Source organism: Paramisgurnus dabryanus, chromosome 16 (assembly GCF_030506205.2).
Source record: "Paramisgurnus dabryanus chromosome 16, PD_genome_1.1, whole genome shotgun sequence".
Lineage (NCBI taxonomy): Eukaryota > Metazoa > Chordata > Actinopteri > Cypriniformes > Cobitidae > Paramisgurnus > Paramisgurnus dabryanus.
Window position 1 is genome coordinate 6,076,080 of NC_133352.1, and position 14,424 is coordinate 6,090,503.

A 14,424-nucleotide genomic window follows, 5' to 3' on the forward strand; every position below is an offset into this window, starting at 1 on the left:
ACCTAAAACAATCATAATATATATTTATATATCATATAATATATATTTTTATGTTATATTTAAGTAGGGGTGGGCAAAAAAATCGATTCTTAGATGAATCGCGATTCGGACGTGGGACGATTCTGAATCGATTCACAAATGTCAAGAATCGATTCTTAAATGTTAGTTTACAAAATAACGTCACGTTATCAGAACCAAAAGGCGGAACTCAACTGGGGGAGCGGTGATGCACACGGACAACTTAAGAGAGCGCGCCCTGCAAGAGCGCATAGCGGAGCTTACAAGAGCAGAAGAGAAAGAACACTTTAAATGCTTGTAGGACTATACTGCATATATCTTTACATTGAATTTAGGGCTGTCACCATTACTCTATTCTTTTTGAGGAGTTTTAAAAAAAATCCTTGAGTACATGTCGAGTACTCCTTAAAATAGCGGAGATGCGGTTTAGTGAAACAAACAGTATCATAAGCATACAAATCAGCGCTACGCTGCCTCTCTCTCCCTCTCGTTTGCTCGCTCACACACACCGTGCGTGTGAATCAGGAACTGCGTGAGGCAAGAATGCGCATCCATGTGAATTTTGGAAGTTAAAGACGACTGAGCTGCAGTGGCCTGCAAAACACATTTGAGAAGAAAGGCGCAGCAACTCAAAAAGACCTGCATGTTTCACAATTACTCCAAAAGACCATAATGACAATTTTGCGCGTGGAGCACCAGTTGTGTGATCTACCGGCATTGCCTTTGCGATCGACGTATTGGACACCCCTGCCCTAAACCATCCGCAGACTGTTTAGATATAACATGAATATACTTCTGTAAAAATATGCACATAGTTTGTTATTCAGTCGCTGGGTGCGCTGCATTATATAAATACAGTAATACTGCCAATCACTGTGTATAATGATGATGATTAGACGCTTAACGTTCGTGGAAGTTAATGCCGGTTAACATATAGAATTAATATGTCACGTTAAATTAATATTTTTACTGGTTTTAATGTCTTACAACAGAAACAGGACATGTATGTATATAAGAATGACATTATTTATCCCTAGTTGCATTAAAGTACAGTATATGACAGTTCAGAGACTACCAAAAGCGCAAACATTAACCTGGCTTTGAAAGCAAATGCGACGTAATGACGTCACAGATATGCAAATTAGTACGTCAAGAATCGATTCTGAATCGAATCGGGACCCTAAGAATCGATTCTGAATCGATTCATGAGGGTCCAAGCGATTCCCACCCCTATATTTAAGGTAATCAGACAGGCGCGGCTCCAGAAATGCGTCCATTAAGCGTTATCTGCATTGTAAACGCGCTGCTTGCGCAGTGTCCAAGCACATGAACTAATGAACAACAATTTGTTTTTATATATTTTAAGTGTAATGCCAAGCCAGGTGACTTGCAACCCCTAATATAAATTATCCTTTAAAGTGAAGGAATAATGGATGCATTGGAGCAGTTTATGCATTATACTTTTGGACATGAAGTTGCGAGTTTTGCATGGGTTTGATATAAAATAAAATATATAAGGTTTATATTTAGTTGTTTGCAATTTGAAATATTTTTACCAGATATTCCTAATAAATGTAACTTGAACTATTTCTGAAATGTTTCTTTAATAAATAACACCGCTCTCTCATAACGCAGCGAAGTACCTATTACATAAAGTGAACAATTGATTGTCGAGCAATCGATATCAACCCATTCAGCACCATCGCCATGGACAGCACCTGGTAACGTCGCACGTAAGAAAGTATACCTTAAGAAACCCGCTAAGGTACAGTTCGGGAAACACGCCTAGAAAAGGTATATGTGTAGTTAAGGTTTAACTTAAGAGTCTTTGTAGCGCGCTAAGAGAGAACGTTATCGGGAAGCGCAGCCCTGTTCTTTCATTTTATATACTTATACTGTATGTTTATATTTATTTTAGAAGAAAATTTTCCGGGAAGGCATTTTGTGAAACTTTTGTGAAAATCACAAAAAAATGCTGACGGGCAACTTTAAAAAAATGGCTGGCGGGGAATGAGTAAAACCAAAGAGATATAGCAAAGAATGCACACTATGTCTGTCTGTGCTATAAATACTGTGAGTACCAAACAACATCTCCACGTGCTCCTTTGAGAATCAGGACAAAAAAAATGTGCACCCCGATTATAACCGAATGGACCTGGTGGCAGTGAAAATGTTGTAAGGTAATGACCAGAAAGTTTTATAAATGCTTTGAGAGAACATTTAATTTAAACAGTGCATAATGCAACTTATTTATACCCGTTTAGTCACCATCACCATACTACTGTAAGTTCTTGTGGTGAGTCATTATACAGTTAAACAATATTCACGACTCATTAGTAAAATGCAAGCAAATAGGCAACTTGTTAAAAGTGAGAATAGGTCAAAGTTTTACCAAAACGTTTCAGGGGCGTAGCATTAGTATTTGGTAAAAAAACTTTTTTTGGCTGTCAAAAAAGACACCTTTGTGAACATGACTTCATACATTTACAAATCACCTTGACATCATTTGGTTAAAATAATTGCAGTTCTAAGTGCAAAAATGTTCAAAAATGCCACACATGATATTTTATAGTATTTCTGAGTGGCTTATGCACACTGTTAGTTATTTTATAAGAAAATATTCTTAGACTTTTTCGATCCAAATCTTGAATATGTTTTAGTTTAATGGGAATAAAATGTTATTTAGATGATATAAAAGCAGACAAAAATGGCATAAATTCATCATGTGTTTTCACTGGTGTACACTGTGGCACCTTTTAAGAGCAGTTGGTTCTTCACAAACCCATTACTGATCATTCATATCACTGAGAAAAATCTCTGCATCTGCCTGTGTTTTATGTTCTGCCAGCGCTCATGAATATATTTCGCCATCTGTCTCTGAACTGAAAGTTGAATAATGCTATGCAAAATGGCGTTTTCTCTGACCCACGTAGCTGTATATTAAAAAAGAGGCTGTGGTGAAGGAGGGAGTTTATTTTCCTTTATTTGCTTCCTCAGCGGTTTTCTTTAACGTCACATTTTGTTCCTCTCCCGCCTTCATAAACCTTGCAGGGCTATAAAATCTGTGAAGGTTATATAGGTTGTGGTCAACATGGCCCTGTGGTGCCTTTTATCATATTGCTGTTGCCGCCATTTTATAAAAGCAATAAGCTGCTCAAGGCTGTGTGTTATATAACTTTTACCACGTGTAAGTGATGTTCAGCCCCTCTTGAGTTGTGGTAAAATTAAAATAATGCACAGCCCTAAGTAGCATTTTTCTTGAATAATGTGGTAAAATACTGATATAAATACATGTTTTACTTTATTAAATACCATGGACTCCCTAATTTTGAAGTAAAACAGAAGCATAATATTGAAAAATGACAATTTATGTTCTATCATATAATGGGGTAGAAGGTATGGCCATTTGAATCATTTTATGCTACATTTACAGTGAAACCACATGCAACTGAGGTGAACATTAGTGCATAAACAGCTTCAACAGCTGATTTAAAACAAAATATAATAATAAATAAATCAATTTTTTTCTATGAGTTACATTGTGAAGGCTGATTTACACCTGTGACTGTTGTGAGACACCACACGGTCCTACTACAAACACTGCATATTAAAGCAACACCAAAGAGTTTTTTTTACCTTAAAATAACGTTTCCAAAAAAGTTTCAGTGGTTCATCCACTCAAAACAGGGTGAACGGCAGTTTCACATTCGCTTTGCAGCCTTCTATCGGCCAAAACCGCACTAAAGAAGTTTCCAACCGTCGGGTAGTGGTCCTGTAGTTCGAGTGAAAACTACAAAAACTTGCTTTACGGCAGACCTACAATCCAATCAGAGCCAGCTATGCTGCAGTATTTACGACAGTGGTAAAGAACAATAACGCTTCTAACATGTAAGGGGAGCAAAGAGCAATAAGTCTTTAGTGTTGCTTTAATATTACAGATGTTGCCTGCCTGTAAACCTGTATTGTTGCTTTGCTCTCAATGTCCCATTGCTGATGACCAACAGTTTGTATCTGTAATGAACATGCAGGCTGATGTACCAAGGGAAGACACGCAACACCAGGTGGGAGACACAATTAGCTATCAGTGATAAGAGGTTCGGGGAAAAAAGATTAATCCTGCCTCTGATGTTTCAAACCCACAAAACAGCCTCTTTATACACAGATGTTGGATGTTGTCATGCACGGCTTTGAAGTCTGATTCATTATTTGATTATTCAAAACAAATAAAATATAAAGAGTGCAGGAATCCAAATGGTACAGGGTCAAGCTAAACTAGCATTTGGATTGATAAAATACATTGATTGCCTTTCATGTTGAAAGCACATGGAAAGATACTGTATGATACTGCATGTTATTAAAGGGATAGTTCACTCAAAAATTTAAATTCTGTCATTATTTACTATTGTTACAAACCTGTATACATTTCTTTTTTCTGATGAACATGAAGCTTTTTAAAAAAATGTGTGCAACCTTTCATGAGCCCTATTCACTTCCATAGTATTATATTTTCCTACTATGGAAGTGAATGTGGCTCATGATGAGTTTGAATACAAACATTCTTCAAAATATCTTCCTTCGTGTTATCAAAATAAAGACTTTTATACAGGTTTGTAACAACATGAGAGTGTTTCTGGAATGAAGCTCTGGCTCCTCTGATGTTGATCACTAAAATTGATGATTTTATTAGGGATATTTAATTTACATAAATCTAAAATAGTCAATAAAACCCGCCTTCAATTTTTTTATGTATAGATTTAAAAATCTTCTATAAATCTCTCAAAACAAATGTTAAAAATAAAAAAAAAGATAAAAACATCTCTTATAATGGGAAAAATCTTAACTAATTTATGATTGTCTGGATCTTGTGGCTTATGAAAGTGAATATTATTCTTTTTTTAAGAATTATTCTTTTTTTCTGTGTAAGATATGTATATTAATTTAGTAAGGTCTGTTATATGTCTGTTATATGTTATGTCATATTGTATGCTTTCTTTTATGTAATGTTCAGTGAAAATGCAATAAAAATACATAAATAAATAAAACATGATAGTGAGTAAATGATGACAACATTTTGGGGCGAACTATCTGTTTAATGAATGAATATGAACTTGACAGAATGATAAATACTTTTGCTTTCACGTTTCACGATTTTATAATATTGGTCTGTAATTATCTACATCCCAACACGTTTCACTGGTACAGATGTAATTTTATGACATACAGTACAGTGGGAAAATGGGCAATTATGATATGATACTTTACTACAGTAAAGTATGCTTTATTTTATGTCTGTACAACAGTACTGTCTGTATATGTTTTTAGTTATTATAAAAAAGCAAGTAAGCAAACAATTCCTAAAAGAATGTCTTCCATTAGTAATAAGCACTGATTGTTGACTATTAGTGATACCTGTAGTAAAGTATATTGTAGAGCCGATATATAAATTATACACTGTGTGTGTCACTCAATGTAAAGCCAAAGTCTGAAAGACATTAAAATGACCAATTCACTTTATAACATGACGTTATGTTGTGTCACACACAACACCACACTAGTTTAAAACACTTATTCAAACAGTACCGTGAGATGTCAGATCCACATTAATTATGTCTTGTAAATATGTTTTAAGTACTTTAAAAGGGTATATTTAAAAAAGTTATGCGCCACTGATGTAACTTATGCAACTAATGTAATATAATAGTTTTCCAATTTTCTGTTTGTCTCATATTTATTATGTTATATCGGCCTCATATATAAACCTAATATAATATGGGCATTGGCCATAAAAAGACCCATATCGGTCGACCTCTATTGACGATAACTGCGCTTGTATACATATGCACTTCTTCTTAATATGTAGTTAAAAATGTGCTCTGGAAAATCCAAACAAACTAAATATAGTACACATTTAACATTTGTTTAACCTGAAACAATAATTTTAACATACACCTATTATTATTATTATTATAGGAAACAAATGCTGTGATCACACTTACAGCTGTGTTGTCAGTAGTTTCTGGTTAATTGCTGTGCTGTTGCTGAAGGCTCTTCTGGGTGTCTGCTAAAGTAGGAACAAAAAAAAGAGCGCAACATTCACTTCAACTGAAAGTGTTCGGCTCTGTGTGTGTGTGTGTGTGTGTGTGTGTGTGTGACAGACTTTTCATTTAAGTCCACTGAGAAAAAAAATGCATGGACAGCAGTACACGCTCTTAAAAATAGAGGTGGTTTTGTTTCCTCAGAGAACCATTTTGCAAAAAATTGTTCTTCTGTGGCATTGTGAAACATCTTTAATTTTAAAGTCCCACTATAAATGATTTCAGCAATAACAACATAAACAAGCGGCTTTGTTATTTTCGGCAAGTTTTTTGTTCAAGAGTTCAGTTTAGCAACTATTTTGACCATTAAAAAAACTGAATCCGGAAGTAAAGTTTCGACCAGACGTATAATCGCGTCACCGCACATGCATCGGATGAAACCGTCTACAGTCGATAATTTTTCACTTAACTCCTTTTTGAGCATAAGTAAAAGTTTTCATGTGACCGTAAATAAAGGTCCACGAGGTGGGAACATGTATACATCTCCACCTGCACTCGGAGCTCAACTGTGCTCAAGTTGGCACTTTATTCTTTTTGATATTCTACTCTCTACATTTATTCATTTGGCAAACACTTTAAATTTAAAGATGTTTCACAATGCCACATAAGAATTATTTTTGGCAAAATGGTCAAAAACAACTTAGAATGCAGTGCAGGGTATCTTTATTTCATCATGTTCATCATTTCCTAGCGTTCGAACCCGGCACCTTTTACACTGATAACACAATGCCAACTGAGCGACATGAACACTAGATATGGCTCTGCTAGTCATAAAAGATGACTTGTTCAACAGTCTGTCTCTCTTCACCACAATCACTAGAAGTATAGAAGTAACCAATACAATTCAATCAACTACAGCACACAGCTTAAAAACGCAAACAAAACACAGCAGCTGGTTTACAGCATCTCTGGATGATGATATGCTAATGTCAGTTTGGACAGAAAAGTCTCTGTTGCCATTGCTATCGCTTACATCATCCACATAAGTTTATAGCCATGAGTCACTAAAATGTTCAGATGGTACCTAGTGACAATTTGTTGGAAATTGAAAGTAAGAATTGACTCGTGAATGATCATTTAATGATAATGAATGACTCGAATGGCACAGTATTACGATGCCTGTGTGCAATCAACAAATCAGAGACAAAGTACCATCAGATTTTCAGACATTTTAATACAAGATGCAGTCTGTCTCTGTCATTGGTGTTAACAGCAGGTATAAACAGGGCCGAGGTGGTCAGGGTAATATTGAAATTCTATTCTTGACTTTAACAGGTGGAGAAAAATGTGCAGTCCACATGAGCTGTGCCCCTGCAGCACTTGCATTAATTACACAGTGAGGGATCAACATTATGCTCTCATATTGCATAAATCTCTTCATCAGTTACAGCCTATGCGCTTTTTTAGGCATCGATCTGTGGAGGTACTCTGTTGACTTGCTAATGAAATCAGGGAGTGGGTGTTCTGAAATGGATCCCTGAACACCTCACACCAGCAGCTCATTACCAACGCCGGCCCAGTGTTACCCAGCGTTATCCTGAACGTATGTAGCCGCAGTTAGAGTTGACAGGACGAAGCTTAAAATCTTTGCAGCACTCGGTTAGACTGCGCTAAGAACATGGGGCTAAGACCCATTGTATGTGAGAGGTGTTTGGATGCCTAATTGGATCAAACTTCTTGGTCCAATGAATAAAACATTTGGTGAGCATTGAACATCGCTCATTGTGGCTTCCAGACAGCAAATGTCAGTGATATGTGTTTGTCTAGTTTGGGGAATACAGTGAACAAATGCTTTCATCGGCTCAGATGGCAATATTTGGATTGTGCGGTGAAGCTAATCTTTTAATCTTTTTTGGGATATTTGCAAACATGTCTGTTAGGCTTTCGCAATGTCTTCGGTTGAATGCAGGCAATAAGTTTGTGAGATTTTATGAAGAATTGAATACACGTGTGAAACCTCTTGTGGCTTTCCAGGATTCTCATCAACATGATACATGAGACTAAAACACAGTGCCAATTCCCTAAACAAAGTCACTCCAATTTAGCATCTGGTATGCTTGAAAGCAAAACCTTACTTCTCATTCACAAACTACTCGCGGTTCAGTTTAATTGGCTACCATATTTGATTTGCCATGTCTATTTTTGACACCGAATCCCCTGTAGGCGAGTAAGGCTAAACTCAAGTGCACTTCATTAGAGCAAAATATATACAAAATATGAACATAGACTGGACTTGACTTGATAAACATGAGAATCACTGACAGCAGGTTGACACAAACAAAGCTAGACAGAGCCTTTGAAAACTTTCGGGCTTTAAACACAAGGGCTAACAAGATTCATCTGAAAGTAAAACAAGACCACATTTCTTTGCCTTAAAGCGCAGACCGTTGGCTTATGACATTAAACTATAACAAGAGCCATTTGAAAGAAAACGGTGTGTTTAACTAATTTAAAGACCGGGTATATTTCTGACAATAGTTTCTAAACACATTATAAAAGTTAGTAAAGTATTGCTAAATCATGTTACAAAGAGTGTGAACTATGTATAGTAGTACTGAAATGTGGAGTTGCACCGTTCAATAGTGTTTCCTCATTTTTGTTTTTAAGATTATTTGGACAGGGTTAAAGGGAGCATGGCCCCACCTCCAACATATGTGAGCATACATTCAGTTCGTATCTGTTTTGAAAGTTGAGAGAGAAAGAGAGCAGCATTCCTGGGAGTGGCCGTGGTTTCAGAATCTGTGTATCATTCCTTCATTAGTTTTTCCAATTGAAATTATTTCTTTCAATAATTTAAGAATTTTAAAGTTTATTCAATATTTGTTTCCAAAAACTGGGAAAACGACTTGTTTTTCAAAATTTTATTTTTGTGCTCAAATCAAAAATGGAAAAAACTGATAATAAGCACAACACCCTCACATTTCTTTTCTTTTACTATGAATGCCAGTGCCATGACCCTTTGTAGATGTCTGCATTCCCGCAGCTCCGATAAGATTCTTGTGGGGCAAAAAACAAAAGACAATTGAAACTTAGGTGTAATTTCCCTTATGAAAATTAACCATGGTTTTACTACAGTTAAAACGAAAACAACATGGTTAGTGTAGTAATGGTTTTGCTGATAGTAATCAATATAAAAAATAACATGATTACTACACTTTTACCATAATAAAACCATGGTATATTTTCGTGGGTTAGACGGTGAGCTAGGCAGAGGATATTATATAAACAGTTAGGGCTGCACTATTAATCGCATGCGATTGTCATGCGCATCTCGTCAGTAAAGCCGGTTTCTTGATTAGTAGTAAATCGCCATCAGCTGCTTTGAAATGGAGGGGCATTTACCACACAGAGCCGTAGTTCACTGACAAGCGGGGAAATATCACATTCATAATGGCAGGCGATTCATCCGTGATTATGAATGCAATATTTTCTCGTTTGTGAGTGAACTACGGCTCTGTGTAGTAAATGCCACTCCATCTGAAAGTCGCTGATGCCGATTTATTACAAATTAAGGAGCCGGCTTTACTGACGAGATGAGCATGACAATCACATGTGATTTATCGTGCAGCCCTACAAACAGCCATTTATGAGCACTATTTTTTTTTTCAAAAATGTATAATCTCACAGTGCTGCAGTCGCCAAGGTCACAGAATCACAGACAGCAATATATTAATAATTTGTAAAAAATCCAAAAAAAGAGTCCATGTCTGGTCATCTCGAATGTTCAAAAAAATAGGATTTTGGTATTTTTGCATTATGATATGAGTGCATGTTTTTCTTGTTATTTCCCTATGGCATTTGAGAACGGTTGGACCTGACATCCTTAGACAGAACAGCGGATCTGCACTTTATTTATTCCAACTGACTTGTACAGCCATCTCTGAAAAGCTGCTTGGTACTGAAAACTTCCTCAGTCAACGACACTCTTTGCTTGTACAATTGTGGACACCGGTTCCACATGATTAAATTATCTTAAAATAAAATGAACATTAATTAACACTGATTTCATTTTAAGAGAACTTGATTCAATCATGTTGAATCAGTGCCATAATTGAATTATGTAGATCCATCAAGTTAAAAAAAAAATCATTTTAAAATTCTTACTTTCTTGATTCAATCATGTGGAACCTGATTTTTTTTCAGTGTCAGTTTCTAATTTTAATCTTACTCACTGAAAAAAATGGACTTGGTGGGTCTTTGAATTTAAATAAAATAAACATGTATATGCAACACAAAATATTTATATTCCTTGTGTAAACATAATTTAATTGATTATGATGAAAATGTTTTGTTTGAATGTAAAATGAACACATTATTCTCACATTGATTAAAATTGATTGAATTGAATACTTAAAGCAATAAAATTGAGTTTGCACACAAAATGGCACCTCCTGAGCAGAAGGTGGCAGTAACGCTCAATAAAAAGGACGTCAATCGCCATAAAGGAAGAATAAACATCGTTTGTTTTGGGCGCCAAAATGAAGACTCAGCAGCAGTCAGTCAGAAGAACTCTCTCAGACGGACACCACGTTATTAAAGTAAGTTCTATTATTTATTTATGTTCACTTTATACGTGATACATCTTCACTAGATAGACAGTTTTTTTACAATATGTAGCCATTGCAATGACTTGTTGTAAAAATGAGTTTGGAGGATGTTGGTGGAGTAAGTTAACGTTACAGTCAGTCAGTCAGTAAGTGTAAGGCTCATAAAGAAAAACAGCGTTTTAAAAATGTCAGCTGTATAACGTTATTTCACGTTTGGTAGTTTTATCCGAGTTGAAAACTGTCAAATTTCAGTTGACTTTTGAGGCACTTTTTACTCAGTTGTTCTATGGAAACGGTTCAGGACAAATAAAACGCTAACCAAACGTTATTCTGTCCAGAGTAACGTTATCCATGTAAGTAATTTACCAGATGATATCAATTGACTACATTAATAATGACATTGTATGAAACAAACTGTCTGCTTAATCAGAGGAACAGAACCGCGTCAGTTATTTGTGACTTCACTATGCCACGAGCAACACTTGATTCAATTAGAAAAAGCTTTTTTTAAATGTCTCGCGTGACGTCTGGTATATTAACTGAAAAAAAAAATCGCTTTGAAGTGGCCACACCTTAAAGCTGACGTTTTCAGAAGAGCACCTTGTTTTAAGATCTCATTTTGTCCAAAATTGCGTCCTATGACAGATATAATACTTATTTCATTATTGCTCTGTGTATGTGTGACCTTAATCATTTGAGGTTATGTGTTGATTTCACCTCTGAATATTTCCTCTTATAGGTCCATCATCCTTGCATGCGCTACACACTCAAAAGCATTGGTAAGTCATTTCTATCACTGTTTTACTGCTGTTAGGAGCTAAATCTTATTTTTGTAACTAATATACATGTATTATTCTTTGACTCGCAGTACTCAAATATACAATGGTTGGTTAATTTGTTTTCAGATAAATGCTGAATTTAAAAGAATCACTACTGTCTTATGTTCCTGCGTGTCACCTGGACCTCCAATCCAAAAACCTGACGAAACTCTTCTATCAGAAAGGAGGACAGCTAGCAAAAAGACTTCAAACAATGAATGATCAAATGACAGAAGTAAGTAATATAGATTCATAGACATAAAAATGTGTAAACATTGTTGGAAGTACAGAAAATGTAGTATGTTTTAGTTACAACATCTTTTGGCACACGGGTCATTAAACCACCTGGGAAGATTTAAAGGGGTAGTTCACCCAAAAATAAAAATTCTCATCACTTACTCCCTATCATGTTGTTACAAACCTTTATAAATGTCTTTGTTCTGATGAACACTAAGGAAGATATTTTGAGGAATGTTTGTTCCCAAACCAATCATATGCCCCATTCACTTCCATAGTGGGGAAATATAATACTATGGAAGTGAATGGGGCTCATGAACAGTTTGGTTGCAAACATTCCTCAAAATAAATGTCTTCCTTCGTGTTCATCAGAACAAAGACATTTATACAGGTTTATAACAACATGACAGTGAGAAAATGAGAGAATTCACTTTTGCTGTGATTGTCAGGTATGGTAGCACACACTCGAAATGTGGCCTCTTTATTTAACTCATTCCAGTCTAGTAAACGCGCACACACACCCGGAGCAGTGGACAGTGCAGCTGCCTTGCTTTGTAACCCATATATTTGTAACCAATTGTAATATGCTGTGGCAATGCACATGGGTCTGTATACTTACATTTATATTTGTTTGCATTGTACTAATTTCCAATGACACTTTTATTGTAACAGTAACTTTTTTTCTGTTTCTTTAACTACATTTGTCTGTTTTGTACAGGGCATGGATGAAGTCAGCAACAGTGTGGTCATTTGAAGACACCACTGTTGGGATTTGTGCTCTCAAGCAACATGCTTCTTGTGATGAAGAAGAGGATCTTTGTATAGTCCTGGAAGGCATGAAGGTGTTGCAACATCGTGCCATGTTGTTTGAGCTGATGTATGCCTTAAACCTGAGCTATCCTGATCTCTGCTTTATTTTTGAAGAAATCCAAAAGATTTTAATGGAACTGCATTGAGCGTAACTTTAACGAACCGTTTCTTTCAGTGAAAGGATCAGAAAGACTGTGCTGCTCATTTATGTTCTTTCTATTTATCTGTTTTAAGTGTTTTTTCTTATTAAAACATTAACCGTTTGCTGCTCAGAGTTGATTTTGGAAATGGTTGTTGTATTTTGTTTTTGTTGAATCTTTGATTAACAGTTTATACAAATGCTTTAGCTCTGACTTTCTGAAGGATTGATATATTCCAGTTTGTAAATCCATTTAAAAAATAATAGTACTTACTGTTTTGCATGTCTCTTTGGAATGCAGTGTTTGTGCTTTAGCACTTCTAAATCTACTGTGATAGTAACTATTTTAAACATTTGGGTCAGTTTTACAGATGGGGCTTTTTCTAGTCCCAGACTTTTGCAATGCCTTAATTTGAAAACATATTGCACTGACATATCTTGACATATATCAGTGCCATTGTTTTGTCTCAAGATGTACTCCAGTGTTGTTTTTGTAAGGTAGGTTTGTTTGTAAACTTTTTTTTGTAAAAAAATATCCTAATATAACTAGGGCCTAGTCATGGATTAATCTACAACCTGTTTGGGAAATTGCCCCTTTGTATGTACTGCATGTGCTAATTGTTGTAATAGTTATTGACTGTTGTTGAATTAATGTGTAGTGATTTAAATGAATTGATGATCTGAAAGCAGTGGTTTGCCTCAATATCACTAAACTTTTGTTTAAAACTGTTTGCTTTTTATGCCAATGCAAATGTATTTTGTATTTAAAAAAGAAATAAATAACATTTGGATAATTATGGATGATTATTCTGGTGCCAGAAACATAATGAAATTGCTTTAGAGTTACATAATCCCATAATATAAGCATTAAAAAAGCATGTTGGAATTACAGATGAAAATCTAGTCCCCTTACATAATAAAATTACTTAAACATTACAAAATAAATGTGTTATAGTAAAGAGAAATAGCACTTTGAGTCAACATATTTATATTAGACTACTTGAAACAATTAAAATGTTTTGGTCTGACACATAAAAATTAAATGAGGAAAATTATGTTGGTTTAACACAATCGGATTATGTGGGACCGATGTACACATTAAAATTACGTAAATTGAAAGGATTTTTTTTTTCAGTGCTCTACGTCATTTAAAAAGATTTCAATCTGATGTTGATTAAAGTTAAAAGCAACTACTCATACAGACCTCATTATTTAACATAAAAATCACAGAAACAGTGAGAACTGCCCGATGGTCCGTTGCCGTGACCTGTTTAAGCTGTTTAAGCCTTGCCAATTTAATGAGAAGGAGTACATGTGTTGTGTGAAAAGTTTTGTGTGGATGCACAGTATTTCATAATACCCAGAAAGCCACAGCTCAGATAAAGTGCAATTAATTCTTGTTTACGTCTTTGTGCACTTAATTAATTCCCTGCCAGCCCATTTTTTTTTAAGTTGCCCACCAGCATTTTTTTGTGATTTTGACGTATACGTTTCTTCAAAAATAAAAAAAATTGAGCAAAAAGCTGATATAATTGCATTTTTGTAAAGACATTTTTTTAGAGATCAGATACAGAATGATAATCAAAACAAACAAAGAGTTTAAAATGTTGTTAAATTAGTTTTTGCTTCAGTTTTGTTATAAATGACAGATTACCGTAAAAAAAAATTGGCAGAGAAATGTTTTCTCTTAATTGACGAGATAACTCCTCAGTGGCGGGGAAAGAGTTAAACTGACAAATTCACACAAAAATATGTCAAAA

At 35.2% G+C, this 14,424-nt stretch overlaps 1 protein-coding gene and 1 long non-coding RNA gene across 3 annotated transcripts in view; one reads left to right on the forward strand and one right to left on the reverse strand.

Moving 5' to 3' along the window:
* The window catches only part of frmpd3 (FERM and PDZ domain containing 3), a 200,600-nt gene that overhangs the window by 154,218 nt on the left and 31,958 nt on the right, over positions 1 to 14,424 (reverse strand). The window lies entirely within an intron of this gene.
* On the forward strand, positions 10,313 to 13,356 carry LOC135749431 (uncharacterized). Its single transcript, XR_012335221.1, has 4 exons — positions 10,313 to 10,651; positions 11,400 to 11,439; positions 11,566 to 11,713; positions 12,434 to 13,356. It is a non-coding gene; the product is annotated as an uncharacterized lncRNA (long non-coding RNA).